At 42.9% G+C, this 15746-nt stretch overlaps 1 protein-coding gene across 3 annotated transcripts in view; it reads right to left on the reverse strand.

The window, feature by feature from the left end:
- Positions 1 to 15386, reverse strand: part of SLC45A1 (solute carrier family 45 member 1) — a 30326-nt gene extending 14940 nt beyond the window's left edge. Inside the window, exons 1-4 of one of the 3 annotated variants that reach the window (XR_001862244.1) lie at positions 12972 to 15386; positions 9910 to 10056; positions 8908 to 9028; positions 1477 to 1661 (exon numbers count right to left, since the gene is read on the reverse strand). The gene's annotated coding sequence lies outside the window, so the exon portion shown is untranslated. The remainder of the gene's footprint in view (positions 1 to 1476; positions 1662 to 8907; positions 9029 to 9909; positions 10057 to 12971) is intronic. The other 2 variants (XM_017735055.1, XM_008634268.2) reach the window with 2 other exon arrangements.
- Between the last annotated feature and the right edge of the window lie 360 nt (positions 15387 to 15746).

The following is a 15746-nucleotide window of genomic DNA, read 5'->3' on the forward strand; positions in this document are numbered from 1 at the left end:
GGGGGTCGGCAGGAGCCGGGTCGGAGAAGTCGCCCCCTCTTCACGTCAGTACCCACCGCCCCACGGCCTCGGCGCAGCAGCGCTCGCTGCAGCGACTCCCGCCCCGGACAGATGCAGCTTCCGGGCCCTCATTCCCAAATTGGCACTGGTGAGGCGGATCGTGATATTAAGATTTTTAGCGGGTGCAGAGATATTTTTTGATAGGCCTGTAGAGCAGATGCCACAGAACATGCTGCACTTTTCTATTTAACAGTCTTCCCCTTCCTAGGCTAAAGAAATTAGGCAATTTTATTTTATAGCGCCATATTTTGGACTTGTGTTTCAAATTTCCTCATGGTTTGCAAACAAAGATGTACTACTACAATTATGTAGTAGAGTCTGCTCTATTTTTTTTAAACTTCAAATTCAGAGCCTTAATCATTAAACATTCTTAATTTTATCTTCAGAGGTTACCATACCACTGCAAGAATCCCTAGTATATATTACTATTTAGGTCTCGTAGAATTTATTGTAGCAGGAAGATGGCACATAACTCACCAGCCACAGTAGGAATAAAAGGAATTGTGTCATTTGTCTGTAGAAAACCAGCTGTAATTCATGTGGTAGAGGGTGCAATCACATTTGGAAAAGACGCCAAAGAGCACTGTCTGAGGCAAGTAGGGTTCAGCTAGGGGACAAGCTCACATAAAGCCCAACAAGAAATTGTGACAAACTGGGAAAATCTTGCAGCACACAAGGACAGGCATGAGAGATCACTGCGCACTCTTATCACCACAGATTTCCTGCCACCTGATCTGTATTGTTCAATTTTTTGACATCAGTTTGGCCATTATATTGGTCAAGTATTCTTCATCAGTGTTTATGTAATTAAACAGCAGTTTAATTACCTGTTTACAACACTAACAGTTATTCACTCACACCACAACATTCGCAGGGTAGAAGGGGGTTTGTACTTCTCTAAATGAAAAGCAGGACTGGGTTCCTCACCTATCCTCAAATGTTGTTCTTCAAAAACCACCTCCCAAAAAGCATGTCGGCAGTCCCAGCAAAACTCTTCCCTTTGCTGTTTTGTAAGACAGGGCTCTCTGTAAGCACCTTGTTCCCAGGCTGACCCTAAGGTATATGCCTGATTCTGCCAGATTAGGTAAAACTGAGCAAGAAACTTGGCATGCACTGGCATTTTTGCACTGCTGTTTTCAGCAATTTGATACCTTTTCATCTCCTTCTCCCATGTGAAAATGCTCATGCAAGATAAACTGAACAGAGATGAGAGTCAATCCAATGTCATAGAAGTCATATTTGAGTAATGGAATAATCTCAAAAATACACCTATTTGCCCCAAACAACACATGTTCCATGCCAGACACCATTGCAGGCTTCTGTTGAGGCTACTGCAGGGTCCCCATTTTGACCTATATTCTATCCTCAGTCCTCCTGGCAGATTTGAAGCTATTTTGGTACTGGGATATCCCTCACCTGTCTGTGCTCAGCTTTTCCTTTTGCCTGCCCGGATATGGAGCTCCTGGGTCTCCATCAACTCAGCGTTGCCACATGCCATTTCTCAGTGCTGATCCATATGGCTGTGGCCACAGCGGGATGCTGTGTGTCTGCACCTGGGTCTCATGCATAATATCCACAACAGTCACTTCTCCACTTGCTGCCTATTGAGAGAACAAACTGGTTTTAGAAGCCACATTCACAATGAACCGATTAAAATCATTGCTGTTGCTCTGGAAGAAAACAATCACATTCTCATTCAAAACCACAGGTTGACAGCATCCCTTTCATTTACGTGCCTCCAGTGTCACAGCCACTGGAAAGATCCTTCATGCTCTGAGCAGCAAAGGCAAAAAAAAAAGAAGAAGAAGGAGATTTGAAACCCTAAGGATGAAGGACAGGAACAGAAGCAGGTCCAGTCAGGTGGCACAGCTGGTAAGAGAACATGAGCAGGCAGGTCTGCTGCCAGAACAGACAGGTGGAGCAAGAGACAGCAGTGCTGGGAGGAGCCATTGCCATCAGAAGTAGTTGTAGGAACACCAGCTACTTCTCACCCAGCTTCTGGTGCTCAGGGACAGCTACGTGGGCTGGGACTAAGCCTGTCACACACCCACAATTGTTAACTGCCTGCTTTGATAAAGACCCAGGCTCAGCCACTCCTGCAGTTACCACAACTGAGAACACAGCACAACAACCCCTGCTCCCACCAGCCTCAGTCCAACCACTACCCATGCGCTAGAGAGCTCTGCAAACACTGGGAAGATGAAAACAATACTTACAAGTCCCATTCCTTTTGTTCCACCTGGGCATGGAGAGTGGGTTATATCATTAATGCTGGCAGGCAGTCATGGCCATTTTATACAATGATTTTTCCTCATAAACATATTTGAGACATTAAGCTCATGTTTATTCCACAGTCAATTAAATAAAATTGTCTGCTCAAAACTTACACGGATTGCCTCTTACACCATTTAGCACAGTTTGCCCACTTGGGGACAGTGGGACAAGTGACTCTAATCCTTCCCAGGGTAACAACAAAGGAGAGAACAAAAGCAATTCCTACTGTGCATTCATTTATTAGCATCCTTTGGGCTTTAGACAAAACAGAAACCACAAATCTCCTCTTCTCTGTGAGCTTGCACATAAATTGCTGTTGAAATGTAAAGTTACTCATTTACTTCGTACTAGTTTAACCCAACAGTGTTCAAAAGAGCAGGTTTTGGTGGTGAATACCTATTGCTATGAATCTGTGCTGTTCCCTCCTAATTTCTCTGGGTGCAAGATGGTTTGCATTCACTGAACACTTTTGTTAAGTCTTTCCACAAAGCAGCTTCTGACAGCATATTCATCTTTGCTCATTTACAGCTTGATGTTAGGCTCACTGTTTCATTTGCCAGCAGGCCTCATTATTTGCTTTGCTCAGATCAGACCATTCCTCTGTTTCTTGGAAACCTCTCTTACTATCCCCATAATCCTTTCCTCCGAAGCAGACATTAGCTCCAGTTGAGTGAAATTCTGTGCAAGACACCAACAGAGAGTATGTTGTTATCCCTCTTGAAGAGCGGGGTTTCTGTTCTGTGATGCTGGGTGTTCCTTTTTCTCCTTTTATCTTAAAATTAATTTGAAACATTTTCCAGTTCAGTTCAGTGGATCCACAGTGTCATTCCATGATCCATCTGGAACTGGCAGCTTCTTTTCCAAACATGACTTGATGTTTTGAGGGGGAGAGATACAAAGTCTATAGCAAACAGACTCGCCATGGACGTTGTTTGGTGCTTGGGGGCTGCTGCTTCAGAACACCCAAAGGCCACTTGGATGCTGGAGCAAAGATTAATCTACACTCAGTGACCCAAGCAAAGAGAGGCCTGATGAGTTACCAAGTTCTTGTGTCTGCAGATGGACCTGTGCACATACTCTGCAAGCTCTCCCCCACTTCCTACAGAACAGCAGGCAGCCTGCTCCTGTACAAGCAGAGTCATGAGGGAAAGGCTATGCTGGAAGAGATCACACCAACCCCTCTTCCTTCAGGAGGACCAGGAATGTGTACATTCTGCACTGCTGTGTTTCTGTGGGAGACCGTGGGCACAGCTGCAGAGAGCTCCTCAGAGCAAACCACGCAGGCTTGTCATAGCAGTACAGCTCAGACACCTTGACACAAAAGGGCTGCCTCGCTAATATTGTAAGGAAACATCAGAAACTGTATTCCCTTCTGAAGACACAAGGAGAAGTGGAAAAGGCTCTCAAATTAAGTAACTTTTTTTTTTCTAATTTATCAGAATTCACTTCATTTAAAGTGGGGGGGGGAGCTACTTAGTGTGGAGGACTTCCATTTTTCCCCTCTTGAGCTCCATGGGAAAGGAGGTGGGGTGACAAGCAGAGCAGTAAGTGAGGAAAATCCAGAGCAGCATAGGTAACAGAAGAATAATTCCCAAGCCTAGCTCCAGTCAAATTGCACAATTTCCAGGTTAGTGATGCTGTCATATACCGGACAGCTTTCATTTCCATAGCACAGAAAAGACTAAAGCTTCCCTGTGCTCAAAATGAAACACTGAGTATTTCTTGCTCCTTGGGAGGAATACGTGATCCAGCTTAATCTGTCCTTTCTGCCCACCCCAACCTGGCAATAACACAGAAAACACTAAATACCCTTCTTTTCCTACTGTGCATTGAAATGACAAGTTAATTATTGCCCATGCACTAAAGTCTTTCAAAAGGAAAAACAAAGCAGCCTTTGCCTGGTTTGGGAGAATGAGGTTCAAGTTTGCAGGGTCGAGGGCAGGGGGTGGTGGTGGGGTTGGAAGGCCACTCCTTATTAGCTAATTATTAAGCAGAAAGGTTTGATTAAAGAAATGTCCTAGTTTTGGCCAGGGCCTTAATGTTATTCAATACCCCCTCACGCCATTGCCAGGGATGGGGAAAAGCCTTTGTCTTATACCTTTTGTTATTAATATTGTTGCTGTTACTGTTCCTTTTATCTCATTGCTGTTTCCACTAAATTGTTCTTATCTCAGCCTGTGATCTTTGCCTTTTATGCTTTCCATTGGAGGAGGAACAAGCGTCAGCATGGTTTTAGCAGGACTACTAAATTGGAGAATAGCATTCCTGAGCCACAACAAGAAAGCACTCAGAATTCATGAAAAAGTTGAGATCTCTTACCCATTTGTTTCCAGTGGTTAGCCTCACTGAAAGAGTATTTGACTGAGTCATGTATGCTGTACTAAGCCTTAGCACCACAGCTGATTTGGCAAACCCATTGCCAGGGATATTAAACAGCACATTTGCTTTTTCACCACCTTGTGCTTTCAAAGTGTTTTAGATAAATATATATTTATGTGTACACAAACACAGTGACTATCTTAAGTTCTTCAAGCTGTGTAGGATTTAGTGCCATGGATTCAAGACTTCCGTCTGACATAAAATAAATTGCCCATGAAATTTTGGGTGAGTTTTCAGAAGGGTTTAGGGGAAAAACAATCACTCATCTTACATGACTTTTTAAAACAGCTTCTTTGTTACTGTATCTGAGACCAGAGTGTCCTGGTCTGTAGCATCTTCCTATTCCACTTAGGCAGTCACTGTATTTTAGCAAAATCATACTTTGAGTAAGCTACAGTCAGGAACTCTTACAGTGGAGATCCAAACATCTCAGCTCATGTCTAGAGAACAAGGTGTCAGCACCTGCATTTTCTCCACTTGTACACAGACATGACTCCAGATATTTCCATGCACACAAAACCAGCCCACTGATTTTTCACAGTACTTTGGCAAGGGGAGAGGGAAGGAAGGTCAGCCTTGAATCAGTCAGACAGTTGAACTAGATGATAGTTGGAGGTCCCTTCATACTGAACTATTTTATTTTGTTCCCCAGTATTTTTCTTGAGAACTAGACAGCAGCATGATTACTTAAGAATCTAGGAGTAAAGCCCTGTGCACTTGCTAGCAAGCATCAGGCCCACCTCTTTTAAACAGTCTTTTTCCAAGCAAGGTTGGAATTACTCCAAATTTTCCTATAATCCCTCAGAAAGCTTGATGCAACTCTTTCTTTTATGCAGTAAATTCCTCATTCTGTCCAGTGCAGTTAACAAAAAGTCACATTATTGATCATCTTCCCTCTTTTGCACTATAATAATTTAAAACAGATCAACCCTCGACCACCTGTAAGTTTGCAAATCGGGGACCAAGACATTTCTTCAATGGCAAGTTCATAACAGTCTTACAATTACTTAAAATTAGTTCAGCTAATGACAAAAATTGCTAGAGTTAGAATCATGGAATATCTCAAGCTGGAACTGACCTATAATGATGATCAAGTCCAGCTCCCTGCTCATCACAGGTCCTCCTAAAACTAAACCATATAACAAGACATTCCTTGAACTCTGACAGGCTTGGTGCCATGCTGACTTTCCTGGGGAGCCTGTTCTGGTGACCGATCATCCTCTCAGTGAAGAACCTTCTCCTAATGTGCAACCTGAACTTCCCCTGGCTCAGCTTCATTTCATGACCTCGTGTCCTGTTGCTGGTTACCACTGGAGTTACACAGATGAATACAGGTGTTCACCATACAGGCTGACACATCCTCTAAATCCCAACTGCTCCTTTTGCAGTCCACTTTTCCAGATCATTTCTAGAGCCAATCCCAGCTTGCCTTCTTCCCTTGAACTCTCCCTGTACATCTGTTCCAGGCATATGAGAGCTTTTGCTCCATTGTTAAATCCAAATGAAACTCTGCTTTCCACAACACTTACACTACCAGTTAAAGAAGAAAATTTATATTTCTGTAAATGCCCAGTCATGCCAATAAGGTCTGTGGCCTATAGTATTGAACACAATGTAAATACAGAGTAGGACAGAAAAAAAGAAGCAAGTTCAAACAAGGTGAGGTGCATTTCAATTATATGTTCTTAATGCTTCTATGGTAAGATGAGCTTACCACGTAAATTACACCGCCCCAGCATCCCTTACCTGCCAACTGAGTAGGCGTAAAGAAGTTGGTGGGCAGTTAATACAATGTAAGAACATAAAGAAATCTTGTATGTGCCAGTCCGAACACCACCTCCATATCTGGCCCTCAGCACATTGTCATATGAGTTCAATAGCCCAGATAAATCAGTTCCTGAACCGAACTCCTACACTGGCTATATTAATGGATTCAATTAGGCATTTAAAAAGGCACTTGAGTTTTTACTTAGGAAAAGGAAAAACACAACCAAAAACCCCATACCTAAAGCACCACCAGAAATAAGAACCAGCATTTTGCTGCAGAATGAAAAGCAATGCTAACAGCACTGACCTATTTTCATTAAAATTGAGTTCTCAATTCATTGAGAAAATAAATTCAGCATAGTGAATTACTACAGAAGATATGAACATGAGTCTTTAATATTCAGGAAAATTTCATTAATGCCACACTTCACCTAAACCATTCAAGTGTTGCACAGGGACAGCCAAATAGTCTTTCTTCCAGTGGTTTGTATTTGATTTGACTCACGTTTCAGCTCATACATTTCCACAACAGCAGTACATACACATTCACTCTTTTGCTGCCCGGAGCTCTCTGCAGACTGCTCAACAAACACTTCTGTTTGCTTCTGCAGAACAACCTAGTGCTGCCCTCAGAATAATAGCAGGACGTTTATCCAGCTCCTGCCCTCACCAACCACCCCTTCAATGGCTGGTCTCCCACCGGCAAGGAAAACCCAACACAGTTCAGAGAATTAGTCACTAGAGGGCACTTAGAGAATCCAGAAGATTGAGAATGTGCTTGGGATCAGAAGGCCACGACAGTTTTAAGAATACAAGTGACGAGATTTGCATTTACTTCCTAAGAAAACTCCTGCAACCAATATTTTAAGATACAAAACTAGGGAAATAATTATATTGCAGATTATGATCTTTATCATATTTTGGTTTTCCATCAACTGAATCAAAGCAGGCTGGGTAAAAACTCTCCTCTGAGGCAACACATAGAGTAGGCTACGTTGGCCATGCACTTCTGGACAGATGTTGAACAAAAGTGTTAATTGCTGGCATGTAAGATAGGAATCACGTAAGGTACTGGCTGTTGCTGCTGGGTACAGCTTCGGGGAAAGAGGTGCAGGAACACACAAACCAGTGTGGCAAACTCACTGAAATACAGCATTTCATTTCACTGCAGTGTCTCAAACTGACTATGCATTTCACAAGAGACAAGGATGTGATTATGCCCCAGAGGCCTTGCAGATTTTATTCTGGATGTGACAAACTGCTGAAAGGTGACAAGGGCTGTGTCAGGAAAGCAGAAGCAAGAATCCTGGATGGTGGAACTTGCAGTCACCTCGAGCAGGCACAGGCTGTTTATATTTGGGCTCTAAACTTAATTCTCATTTAAAGACAGAGCATAAATTAAGACTGCTCTCATCCCTGCTGTGTTACCTGAACAGCTCAATTCTTTGCTTCTTGTATTAATTGTAAGCTGCAGCATTTCAGCCAAATACATCCTGTCTTTAGTAAAATTAAAATTTTCTTGGCTACCAAGAATCTTATTTCTGTATACTTCTGATCTTCTGCTGGAGAAAGAAAGCAGAATTCATGATCAGTGAGCTCTGCAAAACCTCAGATCATTGCTTTTGTGAAGGCCAAGTGCAGGGCAGCACAAGGAAGGGTTGGGCCACTTCTGTGCCAAGGGCTGACAGGAAGAGGTGGTGAGATGAGCACAGGTCACAGCACCTGGCCATGGGCAAGGGTGGTGAATGGGGACCCTGGCAGGTCTGTCACACACTGTCAAAGCACTGCTACACTGGGCTGTGTTCTCTAGCAGGCGCTTGGGCTGGCTCAGTGCCCAGACAAAGATGGGGCACCCAGAGCTCACAAAATAAAGCAGAATGGCACAGAGTGGTACTTGGTGGACACTGCAGGAAGACCGAAGGTGTGCCTGCCTCTTGCTAAGTATTCATTAAAACTTTGATTTATAAATTGGCTCTGTACCTTGTCTAAATTGACTTTGGAAGCCTATGGGAAATACTGCCCCACTTCCCTGTGTTTGCCACAGGGGAAATGAGAAACCACTGGGTCCCTGGGGCTAATTACTTTCTTCAAAACCCAGCACTGCTCTGTTTCTGACTCAGCGCAGCGTTCAATTTTCTGCTGAGATTGTATCTATATCGCATTACAGGATGAGTTGCAATAGCACCTGATGTTAATTGCAGTGCACAGACTGCTCCCTTCTCTCCTTTACACCAGTTATCAAGAAAAACCAGAAAGTCCACTTCTGCTGGTTTTAATTTAGCCTCTTCCATCCATACAGAGTGCCTGTCAGACAGGAGAGGCAGGGGCTGTCATCCTCTTTCTGCCTGAAAATACCTAATAACAAGGTAGAGACTAGCTGGATGTCTACATGTAGATATCTACATTCCATCCCAAACAATCAGATACCTTAGGGAGGCAGAGATGTTGGGATGCATGACAGCCACTCAGTGTGAACAGATACAGACAGGTACCATAATATTCCTGGATTGCTCCAAAGCCAGACATCCTTCCTTGCCTCTTGCATCCACTGAAAGCAGAGAAAAGACAGAGATGAAGTAACAGAAAAAGGACATCCCCACGCTGGTCTCAAAGCTTGTCAGTCTCTTTCAGGGCCTATGCCTGCCTAAAACACCAAAGCAGCCCTCAAACGCACCAGAACACAAACCACAGAAACAAGAAGGGGCATCCTGACTGGACAAGTGCATATGGCTCAGCAAATTGTCCTGTGGGAACTAAATTTGAGAACATTTGCTGGGTCACGAGTAAAATTTACCTTTTCCTGGAACATAGTAAAAGGGATGAGGGGGTTTAACATCTTATCATTTTTTTGTTTCCCTCCTAAATGTCCACCTCTGACAGTGGCATTCCAGTACTCACCATGTATCATATGAATGCTTGTTTCTGACAAGTCATTTGCTAGCCTGTCATTTACCAGCCTATCATTTCCCACTCCCCTTCTGCCAGTAGCAACCAGGATTTCTGTCATTTTCAAGTGTTAACCAGCACTGGTAGCCACCACTTCCTTGGCATCATACGTACACAGAAGAATGATAGGGATTTGTATCATGTGCCACACTTTCGGTGCACATTGAATGAACAGCATTAGAAGAAAATTAATTAATTAATTGGTCTACTGGAAAGCAATGCCTCTGGGACTAGCACTGGGGGCTTTGGATATTTTTGAGTGAGATCCTTCAAGCCCAGCCTCCCACTAAAACAGCAGGAGGGCAGCCACAGTAGATCAGGTAGCAGTGCTGTTTCCAACAGTGGACAGTGGTTGCTGCTGCTCACAAGTCTGCCTTTTACTTCTACTGGTGTAAATAACCTATTCACGTTGCCATGCAATTTGTTGAGCGTTTTCAGGTGAGTCAAAGTGCTGTAATCATCTCCTCTCTTCTGATTTCTCACCTTTTTAGTTAAAGGCCATTTCCCTGTTCGGCAGCCCATTGTTTTCTATTCTTTCCCCATCAGCAGTAACAAAATTACTCTGACTAGAGTCCAACTTGCAACATGATGTTTCCAACCTGGAGTTGCTCTGGGATTTGCCTTCATTCTCTTAGGACAGAGGAGGTTAAAAAAAAAATAAGAGAGGAACAGAACATTCCGTCAGATAAACATTTGCTAATGCTCTTGAGCAAGAGAAATAGAACAGGTAGCAAACAGATTAACTATCTGCTACAGCAAATAAACAGCAGCAAAGGTGCCCTGGACACTTTTTGTATGGTATTTCTGCATTGAGTCTGATACTCTAATATATTAATTGATCTCTCCAACAAGAGTCATGACCTTTATATACAAAATTAGAGGTCCAACCTCAAAGTAATATAATTAATCTCCTGCCTGGTATAATAAAAAAAGGCTTGCTGTTAGTTTGACTTCCTTACCTTTTTCTTCCCCTCTCCCATGAGGAATAAGTGATTTTTGCAGGTACACAGTTACTCAGTCCATCAGTAAAATTATCATCTCTTTGGGTGTAGGACCAGTCATCTTCCATATGTGTTCTCTTTTCCTGTTTGACTAACACATGATTCCACAGACCCGTGCATGTCTACTGCTTCCCTCCGTAGCTTATTGCATCAATTGATCTTTTCTAGCTCTGAAAAACTCATATTTGTCCTGGGAACCTTGTGCATCCATTTTCCTCAACAGAAGAGATGACCAGGGCTAGTCTCTCCCTCAGCTTTAAAGCATACTGGACAACACTGAGCCTGGATCTCTCCTCAGAATTAATTTCTTTTGAGAATTTCAAGAGGGCAGAAGCATGAAGATGCTGTGGACAGCTGCAGTTTTTACCAGTGTCAATTTTGTAGCTAAAAGAACAGTCTGTGTACTGGTAGCTCTGTGCAGGAAGGGGGATCTAGAATTCTGATGTGCTTTTATTACATGTATCACTCCCAGAATTGCCAAGCTGGACAGCTGGCATAGCCAAACATCACATCAGTATTCTCAGAAAACTGATGCACCTTAGATTGCCTCTACTTGTCACACCAACTGGATCTTCACCAAGACAATCATTGTCTTTGTTACTCTTCTCCAAAATGGAATTTCCTTCCCTTTGCAACTCTCTATAAACTCATCAGCACTTGGACACTGTCTAACTTTGCTCACCCCTTCATGGATACTTACATGTGGAACACACCCAACTGGAAAGAAAGGGTTTATTACATGTTTGTTATCTCAGCCACTGCTACAAACTCCTGATAGGAGACTCCATAGAAAGCAGGAGTTGGGAAGGGAGGTTCTATTAAATGGACTGTCCACAATCCCAGAGTCTCCTCAGAAACCCCAACTGTCACCTTCTTCTGTGGTCAGTTGACAAAAGTCACGGATGTCATGTCCTCTAAAGCATAAGTCAGAACAGCTGCTTTCCTCTTTGTTTTGCACAGAGTGCACCTGAGTAGCAACACACACATTACATAATAGTAAGTAAGAAACTGAAAGGAGCCAGATTGCTAAACCCTTCTATGCGGATGAGATTTTTTATTTCCATCACCTGATAATTTAATTGCTCAATTAACTCTGCCTGAATGCCTTGGCTGTGGAAGAGGAATGTTCCCTTGCAGGTCATGGTAAACCAGACAGGAGGCAAGTAAGCAATGCAAACGTAAATGATTCCTCTACAGCAAACCAAGTGCATCATCCAATTGTGTTTTCTCTCCTGCTCTGCTCCTTGCTCCTCGTGTTTTAGAGACAGAACAGGCACCAGACAAATAAAAGACCATAAAACTCTGGTCAAAAGCCAGTATCACAGGCCTCGCCAACATGTTTTAAATCCAAAACTTTCTTAGCCAACCCAAACCTAGCTTGGACACTTCTTTTTGCATTTCTGAAATTCCATAATAAGCCTAATTTAGGTAGCAGGGTAATCTCCTCCTTGAGGAGGACTTTGAAACATCTGCTGCATCACTGAAAATGATATTCTTGTTTTTCTTTACCCAAGAAGCAAGTGGAAAGGATACCACTGAAGTGGCACTTCTTGACCATCCTGGGGCAGACCAGGACTGACTGAAGGCCTGTGGATGTAATCCTTGTGCATCAGCAGACCACACCTCAGAGGGCTTCGGTTCTGATGAACATGAATGAACGGCCCATAGCCATTATTGCAGCAGCCTACACATAACTTAATTGTGCCTTCTTTCATAAATACAGCAGTTAAGTTCATAAACCTGTGTCTCTGCTGCTCATGTCAAAACCTGAGTGCTCCTGTACAATTTATTAAATCATGTTAGATTATTTATTTATATTATTTCTCATTTATAAATTAGTGGGCAAAAATTTCTATTAAAAATAATTTCAAATTGCTTAGGGATATAGGAGAGTCTGTATCACCTGAGACTTTTAAGATAGTCTGCCAGGATGCTTGAGAGCATGTTAATGTTATTAGATCCTGCCTTGGGCCAAGGAGATAACACAGAGGAACTCTGTGACCTTGCAAGATCTTTTCTAGCTATTCCTGGAACCATTCAATGCAAATGGCCTGGAAAAGCAGCAAACTAAAATCTGGTAAAAGAGACACTTCTGCTCTAGGTTCTCTGGAAGAAAAAAAAAGGCAAAAGAGGCTGGAAAAGTCTACATCTAACAAAGTAATGAAAGAGAAAAGAGTTTACAATTGAAATCAGTGAGTACTAAAGGGAAAAACATCCTCTGCTACATGATTCCTACTTCAGGTCTTCTCATGAACACCATCATTAAATCCCTACCCATATTATAATTTTAAACAGCTCCTTCAACCTCCATTTGTAACTTCCCCCTGGTAGTGCTCCTTTCCATCCTCATGAGAGCTCACATTAAGTCATTCCACAATGAGCCTTTCCTAAATTCCTCCCTGAAGCCACCTCTAAAACATGTAGGGGTGAAACAGAATTTACTTGGCAGATTACTGACCCCCTTTTGCTTGTATTTAGGATGCAGAGTCTCCTGAATTCTTGGTCATTAGAAATCATCAGCCTGTTGATTCTACAAGTACTCACCATGCTAGAAAATCCTGTTTCTGCCTCATGCCATGCAAAGCCTGACTGGATGTTACTTTGACCTGAAAAACATGAAACTAGGTAGGTTTGTAGCCAAACCTTGAGCTGCTGACTATATCTGTGTCAGGAAAAGGTGCATCTCTAGCAATGACAAATTATATCTAGAATATGTCTTTTCTTAGACAGATCCCATAAATCAGGGCAGTTCAAAAGAATTTAATTAGAAAACATTTGTCCCAAATGTCATAATGACAATCTTGGAAATTCAAGATTAATGAAAGCGAGAAAGAAGCTAAAAATAGCAGCAACTATGCGTAAGCAGCTTGGGAAACAGATAACAGAAGTAAGAGGCAATGAGGAACTGGAAAAGAAACTCAAACCAAAACAACCCCCTACCTTTCAGCAGACAAAGACAATCAGAAGTGTACATTAGTATAAAAACAAATGCATCAATCTATGAAAACACCTGTAATAATCAGATTGTCCATTATGACATTCACAGGGTAAAATCTGTCAACAGTAATACAGAAAAGGTAGGTATCTCTCATAATTATTTCTTTTCTGGAATGCAAGATGGTGCATGTCGTATCATATATCATATCATATATCATAGCTTAAAACAAAGTCAGTGATATTTAAATAATACTGAAAGTGAGGTATTATTGAATCAGCATCCTGGAGCCCTACGAGATGTCTGAAGATCTCATTGCCAATGCTTATTTTCTGCAAGTCATTGAAAAATAAGGAAGTTTCATAGGTCAGAGAGAAAAACTAATCTTTAGAAGTACAAACAGGACAATCCAGGACTAAGACCTCTCTCAAGTATTTGGAGACAATAGCCAAGAAATAACTAAAATAACTCTAAATCTGCATCTTGGAAAACTATATTAAAAAACAGGAATAAGTTTAAGTGTCATTAAGAAATTGAGAGGCTTTGCAAGGAGAGACAAGAGACCAAAAAAAAAAAAGTTACTTATGGCTTCTGACTAGAACTTCTCTGCTCGTAAACAAAATCTTGGGACATCAACAGTGACAGAACTCCAAGTAAAAGGAATTTTACTTTCAAAATGTTTGGATTAAGGAAATGCAATTGTAGCTTAATCTGTTTGGGATACCATCAGAAAACTGCCTTTAAGATTATAAATTTGCCTTTTTACTCCACCTAACTTACGGAAAAGAACATTTCAGTATGAAGATAGAACATTCTGGAAGAACTTGATGATTGTTACTTTACATATGAAAAGTGTTTCTATTCCATTCTTTGAGATTTTATCATGCAAATCATGCAGAAATGGGTGACTGAACATTCCAAAAGACTTAAGGTAACTTTTACTCTGTTTGCTTAAGCAAATACTCTGATACCTGTCACCAGTTCAAATTTAATCTTGTCCCAAGGCTAGAAAACAGGTCACAGTAAGTTATGTTTGCCTTTTTGTTGTGAAACTTCAATGCATTTTCATACCAAGGACACATGAAATAACTTCTAGGCCAGCTGACTTCACTGGTACCTCTTGACTGCTACAGGATTCTAAAATATTTGCCTTTTTTTGAAGAATGCAAGCACTGAAGGATAATTTGGTCCTTTAATTGTTACATTACCTAGGGACAATTTTTCTAAATGAGCCTGAAAGAAGTGCCAAGTTTTAATTTCACTATTACATGCAAACCTGAACCAGAGCTTCACAGAAAGCCCTACCGTTCTGGTGTTTGAGATCTAAAAGCACTCTAGGTTTTATTCTGTGTTGGAAGCTCATCAGGTTTCAAGCACATTTCCACATTTATAATGCAGTTGTGCAGACCCAACACAAATGAATAGGCAGGAAGGCACAGGAAACCAGAGCACTACCAATTACCTGCAACTGAATAATGTTTCTCAGAGAGACAATCACAGAATCCATTAGGTTGGAAAGGACCTTTGAGGTCATCGAGCCCAGCCTGCGACCCAACACCACCTTGTCAACCGGACCATGGCACTGAGAGTCACATCCAGGCTCTCATCAAACACCTCCAGGGACAGGGACTCCACCACCTCCCTGGGCAGCCCATTCCAATGCCCAGTCACCCTTTGTGAAGAATTTCTTCCTAATGTCCAGCCTAAACCTCCCCTGGTACAGCTTAAGGCTGTGTCTTGTCCTGTCGCTGTGTCCTGGGAGCAGAGCCCGACCCCCAGCTGGCTGTCCCCTCCTGTCAGGGAGTTGTACAGAGTGATGAGGGCTCCCCTGAGCCTCTCTTCTTCCAGGCTCAACAGCCCCAGCTCCCTCAGCTGCTCCTCACAGCACTTGTGTTCCAGACCCCTCACCAGCCTTGTTGCCCTTCTCTGGACACACTCCAGCCCCTCAACATCTGCCATGAACTGGGGGTGCAGAACTGGACACAGCACTCGAGGGGCGGCCTCAGCAGTGCCGCGTGCACGGGACGCGCCCGCTGCCCGGCTGCCGGCTCAGGGTGACTCAGGCAGGAGCAGCACTGCCAGCCCGGCCCTCCCGGTTCTGCAGCTTTGTGACTCAGGCTCGCACTCCCCGCTCCCGGTGGGCACCCCGGGCCATCCCCCCGAGCCCTGGGACGTGCTGCTCCACAGCCCTCTCCTTGCTTTCAAAGCAAATCTCCTGCCCAGAGCGCCTCGGGAAAATCTCCCTTTCAGCATTAACAACGAAGAATTACTTAACAAAGCAGAGCGAGGAAGTGCGTTAACAATATCTTCTGCTTTGGATCCGGAAGAGCTGACTAACAGTGGGGATGGGGTGGGAAGGCAGCTGGCTTCTCTGCGAGGGAGGA

This window comes from Corvus brachyrhynchos, unplaced genomic scaffold (genome assembly GCF_000691975.1).
Source record: "Corvus brachyrhynchos isolate BGI_N302 unplaced genomic scaffold, ASM69197v1 scaffold395, whole genome shotgun sequence".
Lineage (NCBI taxonomy): Eukaryota > Metazoa > Chordata > Aves > Passeriformes > Corvidae > Corvus > Corvus brachyrhynchos.